Source organism: Saccopteryx bilineata, chromosome 3 (assembly GCF_036850765.1).
Source record: "Saccopteryx bilineata isolate mSacBil1 chromosome 3, mSacBil1_pri_phased_curated, whole genome shotgun sequence".
NCBI lineage: Eukaryota > Metazoa > Chordata > Mammalia > Chiroptera > Emballonuridae > Saccopteryx > Saccopteryx bilineata.
The window spans coordinates 150154118-150169751 of NC_089492.1; the positions used below are offsets into that span (position 1 = coordinate 150154118).

At 46.0% G+C, this 15634-nt stretch overlaps 1 long non-coding RNA gene across 1 annotated transcript; it reads left to right on the plus strand.

Moving 5' to 3' along the window:
• Positions 1-80: 80 nt before the first annotated feature.
• LOC136330642 (uncharacterized) lies at positions 81-15263 on the plus strand. The gene is made up of 3 exons (XR_010730351.1): positions 81-612; positions 6621-6776; positions 14367-15263. It is a non-coding gene; the product is annotated as an uncharacterized lncRNA (long non-coding RNA).
• Positions 15264-15634: the final 371 nt, after the last annotated feature.

A 15634-nucleotide genomic window follows, 5' to 3' on the forward strand; every position in this document is an offset into this window, starting at 1 on the left:
CCCGCCCCTCCCGCAACCCCCCCCCCCCCCCGCCCTCGGGCGCACCCCAGGGAACTCGATGAGGGGGGTCGCTGTGGGCGCCGCCCTGACCCGCTCAGTGGGCGCGCCGCGGCTCTGTGGCGCGAGGGCGGGGGCCTGGCCCTGCGTCCCTCCTCCTATGCCACCTCCCGCGGGGAGCAGGAATAAGTCACTTGGTTTGTGCACTCTTCGCAGGTCATCACCATCCCTTAGGAATAACCATCAATAACTATGTCCCCAAACTCTCACGCTGGCGCCCCTCAAGTTGCCATTGCTTGAACTCTTAAATTGGGTTCCTTCATCTTTCTTAAAGGTGCGTTAATATGCGCTACCTCTGCGTCAAGGCTCACGGTGGAACAGATTTCTAGCCCTGCCCATGGGGGCTTGCAAGAGCGTCTCCGGGGCATTTTTCGGCCACCCACCCTTTCTGTGCGTCGGAAACCGCGCTCCTTTAGATCGCTCTGCTCTGAGTTTTAGCGGCGAGTTTGTTCGTCTGAGATTGGAAGGCCGCTCTCAGCCGTGCCCGCGCCGGAGGAGGGCTGCTCCTGCTGCTACTGGTGCTGAGGCAGATCTTCATTGAACCCAAGGAACATGGTGACACCCCTACAGCAGATTTACCCCCTTTACTGGGGGTTGGGGGACCGTTGGCGCCTCTGTGATGGGATGTCCTTCTCTTGCCCTTTGACTGCTTATTAACGAGCTTGTTTTTTTGTTTTTGTTTTCCTGGATCACAATTACTTCTCTCTCTCTCTCTCTCTCTCTCTCTCTCTCTCTCTCTCTCTCTCTGTCTTCCTCCCTTCCCTTTCTTCTTCTTCTTCTTCTTCTTCTTCTTCTTCTTCTTCTTCTTCTTCTTTCTTCTTCTTTTACTTTTATTTTAAATAGGTATCACACTGGAGTAGTTGCTTGTTTGCTTTGGTTTAGGTACTGTTACCAGGGGATGCTCCCAGCTCAGACTCCCAGAACTTCTGTGGTTTCACCCACAGCTGGTAGCCACACACCCAGCTCACCTCTCTCCAGTAGTACCAGCGGTGGGATTAAAATAATTTAACAACCAGTTCTCCATCCTAACGACCATTTTAAGTACAAAAGAATGATATACCAAAAGGTAGTTTATTATTTCATGCATTTAATAATTAAATAAGAACAATAACAGAGGTACACAAAACTAGATATGGTATGAGGAAACGTTTTAAAATATTAATGAAAAAATATTAAATAATACATGATAAAAATAAAACTGTTATTTAAGATATTTCCATATTGCTTCTTTTTTTAATTTTATTTATTCATTTTTAGAGAGGAGAGAAAGAGACAGAGAGGGAGAGAAAGGAGAGAGAGACAGAGAGAGAAAAGGGGGAGGAGCTGGAAGCATCAACTCCCATATGTGCCTTGACCAGGCAAGCCCAGGGTTTCGAACCGGTGACCTCAGCATTTCCAGGTCGATGCTTTATCCACTGCGCCACCACAGGTCAGGCCCATATTGCTTCTTGATTGGTGTCCTCACTTGCAATTTTTTTTCACCTATGGACAGAATGAATATTACTATGGGTGCTTAGAATACGCTGTTGTGCAGATGAACATTAAAAAAGAATAAGGAGGCCCTGGCCGGTTGGCTCAGTGGTAGAGCGTCGGCCTGGCGTGCAGAAGTCCCGGGTTCGATTCCCGGCCAGGGAACACAGGAGAAGCGCCCATCTGCTTCTCCACCCCTCCCCCTCTCCTTCCTCTCTGTCTCTCTCTTCCCCTTCCGCAGCCAAGGCTCCATTGGAGCAAAGATGGCCCGGGCGCTGGGGATGGCTCCTTGGCCTCTGCCCCAGGCGCTAGAGTGGCTCTGGTCACAACAGAGTGACACCCCGGAGGGGCAGAGCATCGCCTCCTGGTGGGCAGAGCGTCGCCCCTGGTGGGCGTGCTGGGTGGATCCCGGTTGGGCGCATGCGGGAGCCTGTCTGACTGTCTCTCCCCATTTCCAGCTTCAGAAAAATACAAAAAAAAAAAAAAAAAGAATAAGGAATGTAAATTTGTGATTTCCACGTGGGGCGGCTGCCTAGACACCCATGTTAGAGAGAACCCTGATTACAAATGCATTTTAACAACCAGTTCGCCAAACTCAACAAAAAATCAGATATTGGTTCTGTCAAACCAGTGTGAACTGGTTGAATCCCACCACTGAGTGGACCCTCACCCTTAACTCTCTGTAAAGTTCTCTTTCCTTCCCAATCCATCTAGAAAGAAGTAAATTCTTGGACACATTTTCCAAAGCAAAATCCTTGCCCGTAAGCTGTCCATTCTGACCACTTTTGGTGAGAAACCAGGCATTTGAAATGAGAAAATCCCACTGCACCTCTGTGAGCTTCCTTGAGGTTGCTCACTTTGGTGACCTGAGACCTAGGGGACCATTGTGCCAGGGCCCATTGTCACCCCTCACCCACTAGCTCCCTGGGGCAGGACCTCTCTGCCAAGATGAGCCTTCATGGGCACAAGGGCTATGAGAGTGTTAGGACCTCCCGCAAGTCCTCACCCACTCAAGCATTTTACACCAAGTCACCTGGGCCTGTTGGGCCTGGAAAAGCATCTTCTTCTTCCTAAGGGGACTTTAGTAGGGACAAACCTCAAACAAAGTAGACACAGAAAGCCACAGCCCTCAAGCAGATCCTCAAAAACAAACATAAAAAAAAACAGTAGCTGCTTGACAATTTCAGTATCAGTATTCACTACTTAAAAACACAAAGGTAGTATCAACTCCCAATAATCTCTTTGCCTGGTCTTCAGGTTTTTGTTTGTTTTTTGCTAGCTTTTGCAAACCTTTGTTGCTAAGGTCTTCAAGTACGGGCCTGTGACTTGGGGAAAGGCTCCTTGATGTTTCTCAACAATGCTAACTGACTCTAGCCCTCCTCTGATAAAGTCTAAGATGCTACAAAGGATTAGGAAGTAGTTTGGCCAGGGTCAGTGGGGCTTGTTCCTTTTTCTGTGACCTTCTCCTCTCCCCTTTCTGTGACCTACTCCTCTCCCCTATAGTCTTCTGCGCCATGTTCATCTTCCTGACCACACTCTACCTCTAGAGAACATCGCTCACCCTCTCCCTATCTACCTGTCTCCTTCCCTGTTATGTCATATCCTTATTAGTACCTAACGAAGAATCCAGCCCATGGTAGGTACTCAATAAGTGTTAGTCCAGTGCCAGGATGAAGCCAGCTTTGCCTGTGCTTGACCACAGAGGAGGAAGTGGAATGACATTGTTTGGACATAAAGAGAACGAGGAAGCAGAGAGACAGGTTTGCGTTCATGTCACAGCGGAGCTTCCTCAGAGGGCCCTGGGCCACTTGCTGATGATTGATATTTACAAGAAGCTCAGGTTTCCAACAGAATATGAAAAGCAACCCCAGCTAATAATAAGTCATTGCATGATCCTCAGTCCTTCTAACAGCATAGTGGGTGTGAATATGGGGGTCAGTCTGGACTATATCTGGGGCTTCTGTCAAAATAATAACATGGCCTAGGGTGGGTTTCTACAAAGTAGAAAGTAAAAATTACATTGCTATGCCAGCCAATGGCTGAAGAAGTCATCTCCCACTTATGTATGGGTGGGAGGGGCTGGGAGAGGGGGACCTGTTCCAATATAGCTCCTTGGGACAGGAAAGGCCAGTAAGTAACAGCAGGCGATTTGCTTTTGAGGTCTGTAAAATGACTTCCATTTGACAGATAAGGTAATAGAGGCTCAGAAGGGTTAATGAGCTGTCCAAGGCTACAGAGCTGGTGAGGAATGGAGCTCAGCCTTGAACCTGAGGGATGCTGTGCCTCCAAAGCTACAAGCACTTAAGACATGCTTAAGATAGACAATTGCCAATCAAATGCTATTCTCCGTGCAGCCACCCAAATCCAGTATTAGTGGTCATCTCAAGCATGGCACTGGGCATGCTCCCTGAGGTGTCCCTGCCCGGCCGACAGGGCTCTGGACCCTGACAAAGAACAGAAGGTTGGAGGTCATCATCCTTGTTTATGGCCAAGGAAGCTGGATGAAGGCCAAGCACAGAGAGCTGCTGTGGGCCAGCATTTACCTCAAGGGATCTTATTTGTTTCACAGTCAACACTGCCCTGGATTTCCACCCAAAGCATTAAGAAACGAGGGTGCCTGCTGGACAGATAGGTTAATTGCAGTCACAGCTGACTTGGTGGTGGCTCACTAAGTGAGCACCACCATAGGCACTTTGTCCACATGCCCTCATTTAACCCCATAGAGCCATTCTAATAGATGTTACCCCGTCATATAGGCTCATTGTGAGGAGGAAACATGCCCAGGCCACAGGGAAGGCAACAGGACCTCTTGACTCCAGAAGGCAGACCATCTCCACTGCCTTCGTGCCTATTGCATAAAATCTACACCTTGAAAACTAGAAGTGGTGTTTGCTCCCCAGAGAGCAGTCCCTGAATTGATTGATGGGGCACCTGTTCCCTGCTGCCTCCAGTGACAATAAGCCTCCACATATGATCTTTGTTTCTTGTTCCCAACCTCTTCTAGGTGTGTGTTTCCTAGAGCCAGGGAGGCTAGGCACTCCCACTCTCTCAGAGTCATCACCAAGCTCTGAGATTCTGGGCATGCAGCAGGAGCTGGTGTTGTCTGGTGTCTCAGGGACAAGGACAGAGGGCAGAAGGTCTTTAAGTCCTGGCTCCCTAAGATGAGTTCCATCTAAAAAGGACATCCCATGCAAAGTTAGTAGACATCGGGGCTGAGCCTGCACTGGCACTTTCCCCATCTCTGCAAATGCTGAACAATCAGTTACTCTACATCAGGGGTCTCAAACTCAACTCAGCATGTGGGCCGCAGAGCAAGATCACAGCCGTTCGGCGGGCTGCATTAGGTCTACAAAAGGCAACTGTTACGCAACACTTTTCTCACTGCAGTTGAAAACAAAAAAAAATCAGTACAACAAGCACAATCGTACATGCAGTTTACTCAGTGTCACAAAACGACCAGAAACTGTAGTTCGCATCACAACTGCTGTTAACTAAGCTTATATCTAGCTAGGATGCTAGAGAAATGAAAAATACAAGTAGGCCCCTAGGCTTACTTAATTTTATCCAAAATATTTTGAACTTCGTGGATTAGTCTGCGGGCCGCACAAAATTGTTCAGCAGGCCGCGAGTTTGAGACCCCTGCTCTACATCCAGGCTGGGGTGGGGTTCCGCCTCCATTTCGGAGCACCTGCTGGGAGCACTGAAGATGTCACCCTGTTAGAGGCGCCTGCCCTCAGTGCCCCCATCAGTACCAGCTCGGTGAGCACCAGGCAACAGGGACAGTGTAGGAGCAGCGTAGACATGATTCTTGCTATTTTGAAGCTTATCATTGGTTACAAGAGGCATGGTCAACCAGATGTCCACACAATAAATGTGCAATGAGGTTTGGTGCTAGAAGAAGAAAGCAGGGAACCCCCTGAGCATCCACCAGCACCACCTGGTTTGTCCTGGGTCAGGGGAGCTCATGGCAGGAAATGACCATTGAATAGTGAGCATGGTTACCTGGGGGAGGAGAGAGCCTGCCCCACAGAGGAGCAGCATGCCCCCTACTGTCTCCAGAGGAGCATCAGGCACTGCTTCACACACCACGATGGCTCCAAGGCCAAGGACGGCTTCATACTAAGAGTCAGAGTCACTCAGCTGGAGGCATCCAGGGCAGAAAGAAGTAGACACTGCAGTGAGTTCTGGAAGAAGAATGTAGAGAGATGCTGGTCGGGGCACTAGAGGCAGTGGAAAGGGTGTGAAGGCAGAGGGAGCAGCATAGATGAGTCCTGAAGACCAGAAAGCTTTTGATATCTGTGGAGAGCAAGGTGGCTACTGGTACAGAGCTAGAAAGGCCAAGGGCAGGCTAGCTCTAAAGAAAAGAGGCAAAATTCACAGGGTGTAAAACATGCTTCCAGCTTAGTCATTTCCCTGTTTAGCCCTGAGAGTAATCCAGCTCCTGTCTGCCTCAGCAAGGGCTGGTACCACACCTCCACACCAGAGCTCAGGACCTGCCCAGGGAGTCACACCGAGATTTGTCCCAAGTTGCCCAAAACATCATTCCCGAAACATCAGGAAACAGAGACACAGAGCAGGTCTGGCCAGTGGGTCCTTGGAATGTGGTCCCGGCAGGTTTGGGGCTGAGCTGGCCTGCTCCCATGTGAAATACCTTCCTTCAAGGTATCACTCACCCCTCAGATAGCCTCGCCACACAGCATGCTTCTGAGACCCAGAAGCAACTGCCCAGTGAATATCGGATTTCAGCAGGTGCATCTGGAAAGGGCTTGGCTCCAGGCCTTTTACTCTCAAACTCATACTCCACTGGGGCTTCCTGCAAAGGCCTCCCCATGGGAGCTACCCCTCATGAATGACTAGGAACCTCCTTTCTAGAAAAGCCATTTGCCTCCAGTCACTGAGAAAGTAAAGGAAAGCTAACTTCCCACCTACCATGCCAGTAGGCCCTCTCTCGCTACCTATTCCTCTCAGTAATCTTGTTTTTTATTGGAAAAAAATATACTTAAACTTAGAAAATGTAGAAATAAAAATTGTATAATGCCCCTAATTCTCCCAAATCAAAATAACAATTTTCATCTCTGCAAATTATCTTTTAGAACCCATGGAGAGGCATACAGGCTACCTTTCTGAGTTTCTGTTTCCACCAAGTGACCTGTCCATTCACTCAGCATCAAGGACCCTCCCAGCGCCATCCCCAAGCTGCCGGCACAGATGGCCAGGCTGGAAGAGATGTGTGGGAGCCTTGGATGAAGGTGAGGCTAGAGTACCTGCAAGCATTCCAGGTGGAGGTCATCAAAGCCCTCGCCGAGGCCAGTGTGGGTTCTCTCCTGGCTTAGCAGGTGTCGTGTCTCTGCAGTCCTTGCAATGCTTGGTCAGTGCCAAGCTTTTGAAACAGGGCCAGAAGACACAGGGGGCCAGAGACAAGCCCTAGAGATCCAGATAAACATGAAATACAGAAAACACAATAAAACCATGAAACTTCAAACAAGCAGAATGAGAAAGTTGGTGCAGAAGAAGAATGGAATGTACTCATGGAGAGTAGTAGGCACTTGCTTGTTCATCTGTTTGTGCCCAGCGCTTAGCACAGGGCCTGGTACTTCACTCCTTCACAAGGAGTGAAGGCCTGGGAGAGCAGAGCAGCTGGGGAAAGGGAGGGAAGGAGCAAGAGAGGCTTCTGGAAAGCCAGGGACCCTCTGACTCCACAAGTTTCCTAAAATTGTCAAACGCGACCCAGAGTGTGTCATTTGGGTGAACTGATCTCTATTACAACAAACGGACTTGTTTTTCTAAATGTGAAGCCTCAAAAGAGAGGAGGGAAGAGCTCTTGGCTGACCCTGGTCTTGGTCTATGACTCAGAGCAACTAAGCCCTTCGCAGGAATGGAGGAAACCTGCTGCTTCCTCACCTGGATGACTAAGGAGGAGGCTTCAGAGAGGTGCAGACAGAGGTGTGTGCAGGAAACAGCCTGGTCACAGAGGGTGGACAGCAACCACAGCCTGTGGGGACCAAGGCTAGACCCTCATCTGACCAGTCTAGCTGCTTTGGAAAGCACCTCTGACTGTGCAGAACTGGCCACTACCTCGTGGAAGATGATTCAGAACCATTACCTCGGCATCACCTCCCAGAACCATCACCTCTCAGACTCTATCACCTCCCAGACCCATTACTTTTCAGACCCATCACCTCTCACACTCACCTCCTCACAAACCCAGGACCTCCCAGACCCCACCATCCATCACCTCCCAGAAACATCACCTGTCAGATCCATCATCTCCTCTAAACACCTAAGCATCAGAAAGACCAGACATTTAGCATTACCTGGTTTTCTGAGACACAACGTCCTCTGCCCCACTGCCCCCCCACCTCTGGTCGCTGCTCAGAAGGAGCAGCTCTGTGAGAAAGGACAATCCCTTCCCAAGAAGGCTTTGTGACCACCTTCACTTGGCATAGAACAAGTCAGCCAGACACACAAGGCCTGTGCCCACACAGTGGGACCCTGTGCCTGCAGAGACAAGACAGCAAACATTCACATGCTGACCCAAGAAGTTGGCCAGGAAAGCATCTTTTGCAGGTAAAAGAAGTTGCTGATCAACACATAAAGCATAATTTATGGTTTTTTCTTTTAAGAAATGACTAGTTTGTAAATATGTAGGTGACTCTGGCCAGTTTGCTCAGTGGTAGAGCATCGGCACAGCATGTGGATGTCCGGAGTTTGATTCCCAGTCAGGACACACAGAAGAAGCACCCATCTGCTTCTCCATCCCTTCCACTCTTGCTTCTCTCTCTCTCTCTCTCTCTCCTCCCCTCCTCCTGCAGTCATGGCTCAATTAGAGAGAGCTGGCCCTGGGCACTGAGGATGGCTCCATGGCCTCTGCCTCAGGCACTAAAAAAAATGGCTCTGGTTGCAACAGAGCAATGTCTCAGATGGGCAGAGTATCGCCCCCTGTGGGCTTGCTGGTGGATCTTAGTCAGGGCGCATGTGGGAGTCTGTCTCTGCCTCCCCTCCTCTCACTAGATAAATAGATAGATAGATAGATAGATAGATAGATAGATAGATAGATAGATGATAGATAGATAGATAGATAGGTAGGTAGATAGATAGATAGATAGATAGATAGATAGATAGATAGATAGATAGATAGATAAATGTGTAGGTGAAACACCTGGAAGGGAAAGAGGAGCTACAGTGGTTCTCTCTGGGGATGGGACAGTGGGTGAGACAAAGATGGGACCAAGGATAGGAGAGAATGCCACTTGTTCTTTAAACAGTAGATGTAGAATAAAGAACTTGTCCTTGGAAGCCCCATTAAAGGAAAGCACATGGTGAATCCAGACTGTTGCTTTCTGCTACGCCGGGCATGCCTGTGTGCTGCAGAACCAAACAGCAGGGCAGATGGCCCCAATCTCAGAGCTCCCCATTTCTGGAAACATCATTTATTTCTCCTAACCCAAATGGCCTCAACCTTCAAGAGATAGGCTAGAGGGGTGGCTGGATAGGGATGAGTACACTTTTGAGGCCAGGGACAAGGTGGTCTGCCTCCCAGGCCAGCCCAAGCTGATGACACTGTTGCTTGCTCGGGCTGCCTTAGTCATGTGGTTGTCACAGAACTCTTGCTTTGGGTTTCCTTCTCACAAAAAGGAACTAAGCATTCAGGTGGTTGGCCCTTCTGAATGTTGGCCTCATCTTTCTCTTCTATATATTGCCTTCCACAAAGACAGCCACATATTGAGTCAAGCTGCACCTCTGATTTTATCACTATCATCCCCTCTTTCTAGTCCCATGTTTAACATCACACATCTAATAAGGGCCCTCAGATTATGGAAAGAGAATTTGGGACTTGGGTTAAAAATCTCCCTTCTGCCTGACCGGGCGGTGGTTCAGTGGATAGAGCATCAGACTGGGATGCGGAAGACCCAGGTTCGAGACCCTGAGGTCACCAGCTTGAGTGCGGGCTCATCTGGTTTGAGCAAAAGCTCACCAGCTTGGACCCAAGATCGCTGGCTCGAGCAAGGGGTTACTCGGTCTGCTGAAGGTCCACAGTCAAGGCACATATGAGAAAGCAATCAATGAACAACTAAGGTGTCGCAACAAAAAACTGATGATTGATGCTTCTCATCTCTCTCTGTTCCTGTCTGTCTGTCCCTATCTATCCCTCTCTCTGATGTCTCTGTAAAAAAAAAACAAAAAAACTTCCTTCTGCTATTTATTCACTGTGCCACTTCAGACAAATTACTTGATTTCTGTGCATTGGTGTCATTATCTATAAATAGCAATCATGATCCTGCTTTTACAGGGCTATTGTCGTTTGAATGAGATAGTGTGGGTTGGGTGTCTGCTATGAGGTAAACTACAAGATTAATAGATGCTCACAAAACTCCAGGTTCATCACTGTCACACACATGTGTGTGATCTCCCACATACCTTCACTCTCAGAAGTTTTCCCTGGCCAGGTAACTCAGTGGGTGAGAGCATTGTCTCTATTCGCCAAAGTTGCGGGTTTGATCCCCAGGCAGGACACATATAACAATTAACAAATGAATGCATGAATAAGTGGAACAACAAATGGATGTTTCTCTGTTTCTTTCCTCTCTCTAAAAAAAATTTTAATTTTTCTCCCATACATGGATGCACAGTTCATTAGAAAACATTCTGGCCCTCACTCACACACCTGTATCTCCACCTCATTTCCTGGCCATTACCTCCCAAGCCTGAGGCTATTTCTGTCCCTTCCCGTTTCAGACAGTGGAAGTTTCTGTTTTGGTCACTGCAGGAGCCACCAACCATGAATTTCTATAACTCAGAAGATTGGAGGATGTGAAAGCCAATCCCACAGTCAGCAGCTGAGAACTAAAGCAAAGAATGACACTCTGTGTCACCATTGCTTGACTTAGAACTTTAAAAAGGGGTCCTTACAGCCTTGTAATGCTAGGGCAGGAAAATAAATTCAAAAAAGGCCCCAGAATTTTTATCAGCAAGCAAGATCTCTCAGCCCCTGTAGAAACCCAGCCATTTGTGGACTGGCTTCCTCCTTGGCTCGCCCCATTGCTCTCACTGTGCCATCAGCTGGCACCACATCATGGTGTAGGCCAGGTGACACACCGGAGACAGCAGCTAAATGTATCTTCTCCTTCCTCAACTGGCTTTAGTCACTCAGGTAACCCATTCTGGAAGTTTCACTCTCTAGGGCAGGGGTCAGGAAACTTTTTGGCTGAGAGAGCCATGAACACTACATATTTTAAAATGTAATTCTGTGAAATTCATACAACATCCCGTGTACATTATGCATTATTCAATAAAAATTATGTGTTGTCCCAGAGGACAGCTGTGATTGGCTCCAGCCACTCGCAACCATGAACATGAGCGGTAGGAAATGAATAGATTGTAATACATGAGAATGTTTTATATTTTTAATGTTATTATTTTTTTTATTAAAGATTTGTCTGCGAGCCACAGGTTCCCGACCCCTGCTCTAGGGGACTGTGGGGGTAAATGGGGGGCTCATCCAGCTCAGGTAGGGTACAGAAGCAGAATTGCCCCTGGCAGCCCCTAGGGCTCTGCCTTGGGTCAGGCCAGGTTCACTGGGGTCCTGAGTGGCTGCCAGAAGCCTCCGTGTTGCCTCTGTGATAGCCTCTCACCTCCCGTTCCAGCACTGCGGACTCAGAGGGCCTGGGTCCTCTCACCCACCGCCCCTGCAGCTGCACCGCTGTCTCTGAGTCCAGCCCTGGGAGGACAGGAGGACAAGCACTCTCACCTCCTTGGTTAAGGTCATTTCTAAGTATTTTTGATGCTTTGTAAATGGAATTGCTTTTCAGATTTCCTTTTTACATCATTTATTGTTTATGTATAGAAATGCAACTGGACTTTGTTTCTTGCTACTTTGCTGAATGTATTTATTCTAATTTTTTTTTTTTTTTTTGGTGGCATCTTTAGGGTTTCTATATATTAGATCATATCACCTGCAAATAGAGAGAACGTTATTTTTTCCTTCCCAATATGGATGCCTTTTATTTCTATTTCTTGGTCTGGCTAGGACTTTCCAGTACAATGTTGAATATAAGTGCTGAGAGTGGGCACCTTGTCTTGTTCCTGATCTTGAAGAGGAAACTTTCAGTGCATCACTATCGAGTGTGATGCTCACTGTGGATTTTATTGTGTTGAAATAGTTTGCTTCTATTCTTAATTTGTTGACTACTTTTCAAAATGTATTTTATTGATTTCTTTAAACACATTTTATTTATTTATTTTTATTATTTCTTTCCTTCTCTAGCTTTGGGTTTAGTTTGTTTTTCTTTTCTGGTTCTTGAAGTTGTAAGGTAAGGTTCATTTGCAATCATTTTGTTTTATAATGGAAATGTTTATAGCCATGAACTTCCCTGTAGCATGCTTTCACTGTACCCCAAAATATTTGGTATGTTGTATTTTACTTCTCATTCATCCCCAAGTATTTTCTAATTTCCTTTATGATTTCTTCTTTGACCTTTTGATTGTTTGGATTCCACAATTTTGTGAATTTTTCAATTTTCCTTCTGTTATTTACTTGTGACTTTATTCCACTGTGGTAAGAGGAGATACATTAAATTTACTGATACTTAATTTGTAACCTAACATATAGTTTATCCTGGCAAATGTTCTATGTGCACTGGAGACAAATGTGTATGTTGTTGTTGGGTACAGTGTTCTGTATCTGTCTTTTATTTTATTTTTAATTTATTTATTGATTTTTAGAGCGAGAGGTAGGGAGAGAGAAACATCGATTTGTTGCTCCACTTAGTTATGCACTTATTGGTTGATTTTTGTATGTGCCCTTGCCAGGGATTAAACCCACAACGTTGGCATATTAGGACAATGATCTAACCAACTAAGTTATGCAGGCAGAGTGTATATGTCTTTTAGATTTAGTTGGCTTATTGTGTCATTTAAGTCCTCTCTTTCTTTACTTATCTTCTGTCTGGTTGATCTACCCATTACATGAATGGAATGTTGAAGTCTTCTCCTGGAAGTTGCAAACCTTCAATAGACTCCAGAGTTCCAAAATAGTTATATCAGACATATTCTACCAGTGAAATTGTCATCTAGCTGGGGAGACAAATTTCTGGTGCTTTCTGCTCCACCATCTTTCCAAAATTCTCCAACTAACAACTGTGCTTTTTATTTTTTATTTAAAAATTTTTAAAAAATTTAAATTCATTTTAGAGAAAGAGAAAGGAAGAAAGAGACACACACTGAAATATCAATCTGTTCTTGTATGTGCCTTGATTGAGGATCGAATCAGCAACCTTTGTGTATCTGAACAATATCCTTACCAACCAAGCTATCTGGCCAGGGCCAACTAACAGCAGCACTTTTTATGGTGGAAACTTGCAAATGGAAAATGGCATCATTTATCATATACCGAAAGGAGCTCTGAAAATAGATGCCATGAAAGCCAAACAATAGGATTACATTCTGTAAGATTCTGTGGCCAAGTCAAGGTCTCCACCAGCAACTGAGAAAGTGTGGCAGTAGGACCCCAATGACAGTATGAGCAGGATGAGACTCACTGGCTCTTGGGATGCAGCCTCATCCGCAGCTCCCTGAGGAGTGGGGTGAATTGATTTACCCTCTCCCAGGGTAGGGAATGAATCAATACAATAAAAAGAGTTTATGTTAAAAATTAAAAAGGGAATCTTTTTCTCACCATACTTACAACCTGAAATCACCTGGCTGGGGATTGGCTCTCTGAGTACGGACTACATTTACACTGATGAAGAGATTGGCTCAAGTATGGAGGCTTCCCAGAGAATCGTCAATCTACAGTGTGTCCGTAAAGTCATGGTGCACTTTTGACCGGTCATAGGAAAGCAACAAAAGACGATAGAAATGTGAAATCTGCACCAAATAAAAGAAAAACTCTCTCAGTTTCATACTTATTCAGTGCAGTTCGATGAGGGCTCACGTACAGATTTTTAGGGCTCCTTAGGTAGCTATCCTGTATAGCCTCTACAGACTCGTCACTGACTGATGGCCTACCAGAACAGGGTTTCTCCACCAAACTGCCGGTTTCCTTCAACTGCTTATCGCACTGAGTAATGTTATTCCTATGTGGTGACGCTTCATTATAAACGCGCCGATATTCACGTTGCACTTTGGTCACGGATTCGAATTTAGCAAGCCACAGAACGCACTGAACTTTCCTCTGTACCGTCCACATCTCGACTGGCATGGCCGTGGGCTGCTCCGCTGTATACACGGTGTTACGTCATCATCTGCGCATGCACACATGCTGCCACATCACCCTACAGAAACTGGGAGGGTTTTCTTTTTATTTGGTGCAGATATCATCTTTTGTTGCTTTCCTGTGACCGGGCAAAAGTGCACCATGACTTTATGGACACACTGTATTCCTAACAGGCCAAGAACCGACTTAGCAAATCCTCCCCTGAATCCTTCTTGGTTGTTGTTGTTCTTAACAGGCAAGGACAGCTGGCTCCCTGAACTTTCTGAATAACTTGTAGACTCTTTCAGGGAGTTTCTAAGCACTGCTATCTTGGTCATGGCAAAAGTAGCCACTAGTTTGGTACTAGAGCTCAGTATATCCTGAGAAAGCTATCTGGTGAGGATGATTTATAGCTAAGGCACCTGCTGCTGGCCCTGCATACACTCACGTGGGTGGTTATGATTTTTACAAATTTGGAAAAGGTCACCCACCATCCTGTGGTGTTGCCCTGAGTTTCTCTTGGCTTTGAACTGCTAATGCATTCCTATTCATTAATATAGCTGAGAGAAAGAGTGACTGCTTTCTTTTGCTGATTGCTTTGTTTCCATGTGGCTGCATCATTTCTACTTTGTTATGATCTTTGTAGTCAATAAGTCCTTCTGTCGGGAGCCGATCAACAACTGCTGGCTGACAAGGTCACAGCAGGAGAAGACCCACAACTGCTGGCTGACAAGGTCACAGCAGAAGAAGATCAAAAACTGCTGATTGACAAAGTCACAGCAGAGAAGACCAATGGCTGCGGGGTGACAAAGTCACAGCAGTGAAGACCAATGGCTGCGGGTTGACAAAGTCACCGCAAAGGAAAGGCACAACGATACTTCCCCCTTTGACTTTTTGAAATAATCTGGCCTTATATCCCCCCTTTTCTGGGTGTGTGCTATTAATTATGGCACAGGGATAATAGTACCGTGCTTTCCCTGTAGATTCGTAGTGATTTCTTTGGAAATGAGACAGAGGGTGTGAGTTCCACAGAAAAGCCTGTAAGCCCCTTGAACTGGGCTCATAGACATAAGAGGCTGGCTATGATACCCCTCGTAAAGGGTTAAGTCTGTAGGAGAATTCCTTCTTAATCATGTTAAAAAGAATAGATTGTGACTTGTGAATGGGTAGGAGGCAGTGGCTGTGCACAGAGCACCCTTCAGCCTTCACTTAACATTTTTCCTCCCTAGCCTTTTCATGGATAAGTAGAAAAACATTCCTTTCTTCTTGCTTATTTGATCTGCAAATAGTGGTATATTCTGAGAAGAATAGAGTCAGAACTTAACTAGTGTTTAAATATAATAAATAAGTAATATTTGACTAGACAATAGTATCTTAGGTAAGGTATAGTAGAATGGCTCATTGTGTGGCCTAGGATGAGAGCGTAGTCAGCAAGAAAAAAAATGTTTTACTAAGAGAATTGTCTTTTGACTAAAGGCAATTGCTAGGCTTTCTCAATGAGATGTTCTCATGAGATTTAAAAATGTAGGGAAATCCATGGAATGTCTTGTATTGCTGCTGGGCTATCTTGCAAGTGCACTCTGCATATCTTTGGATGAAAGCTATTCTTAATGTTATGTTAATTTCTTTAGAACCTTTTAGAATCTTGTGAGAAAAAGTAGGACACTGCATAAACTCAAGGCCATCTACCTGAGCAAGCGGTGGTCCATTGTTAGTCGTCTGCTAAATCTCTCTCTGCCCCTTAACTCACAACAGCAGTAAAGTTAGTTAACTTTTAGAACTAATACTCTAAAAGCTTTTACTGATGTTGTTATCGCTATTCAAGTTATTTTGTATTTTGAATGATTTGCTACCTGATTTGTGACTCATAGATGTAAATTAACTGTTATCTGGAAACATGCAAACATAGTGAAA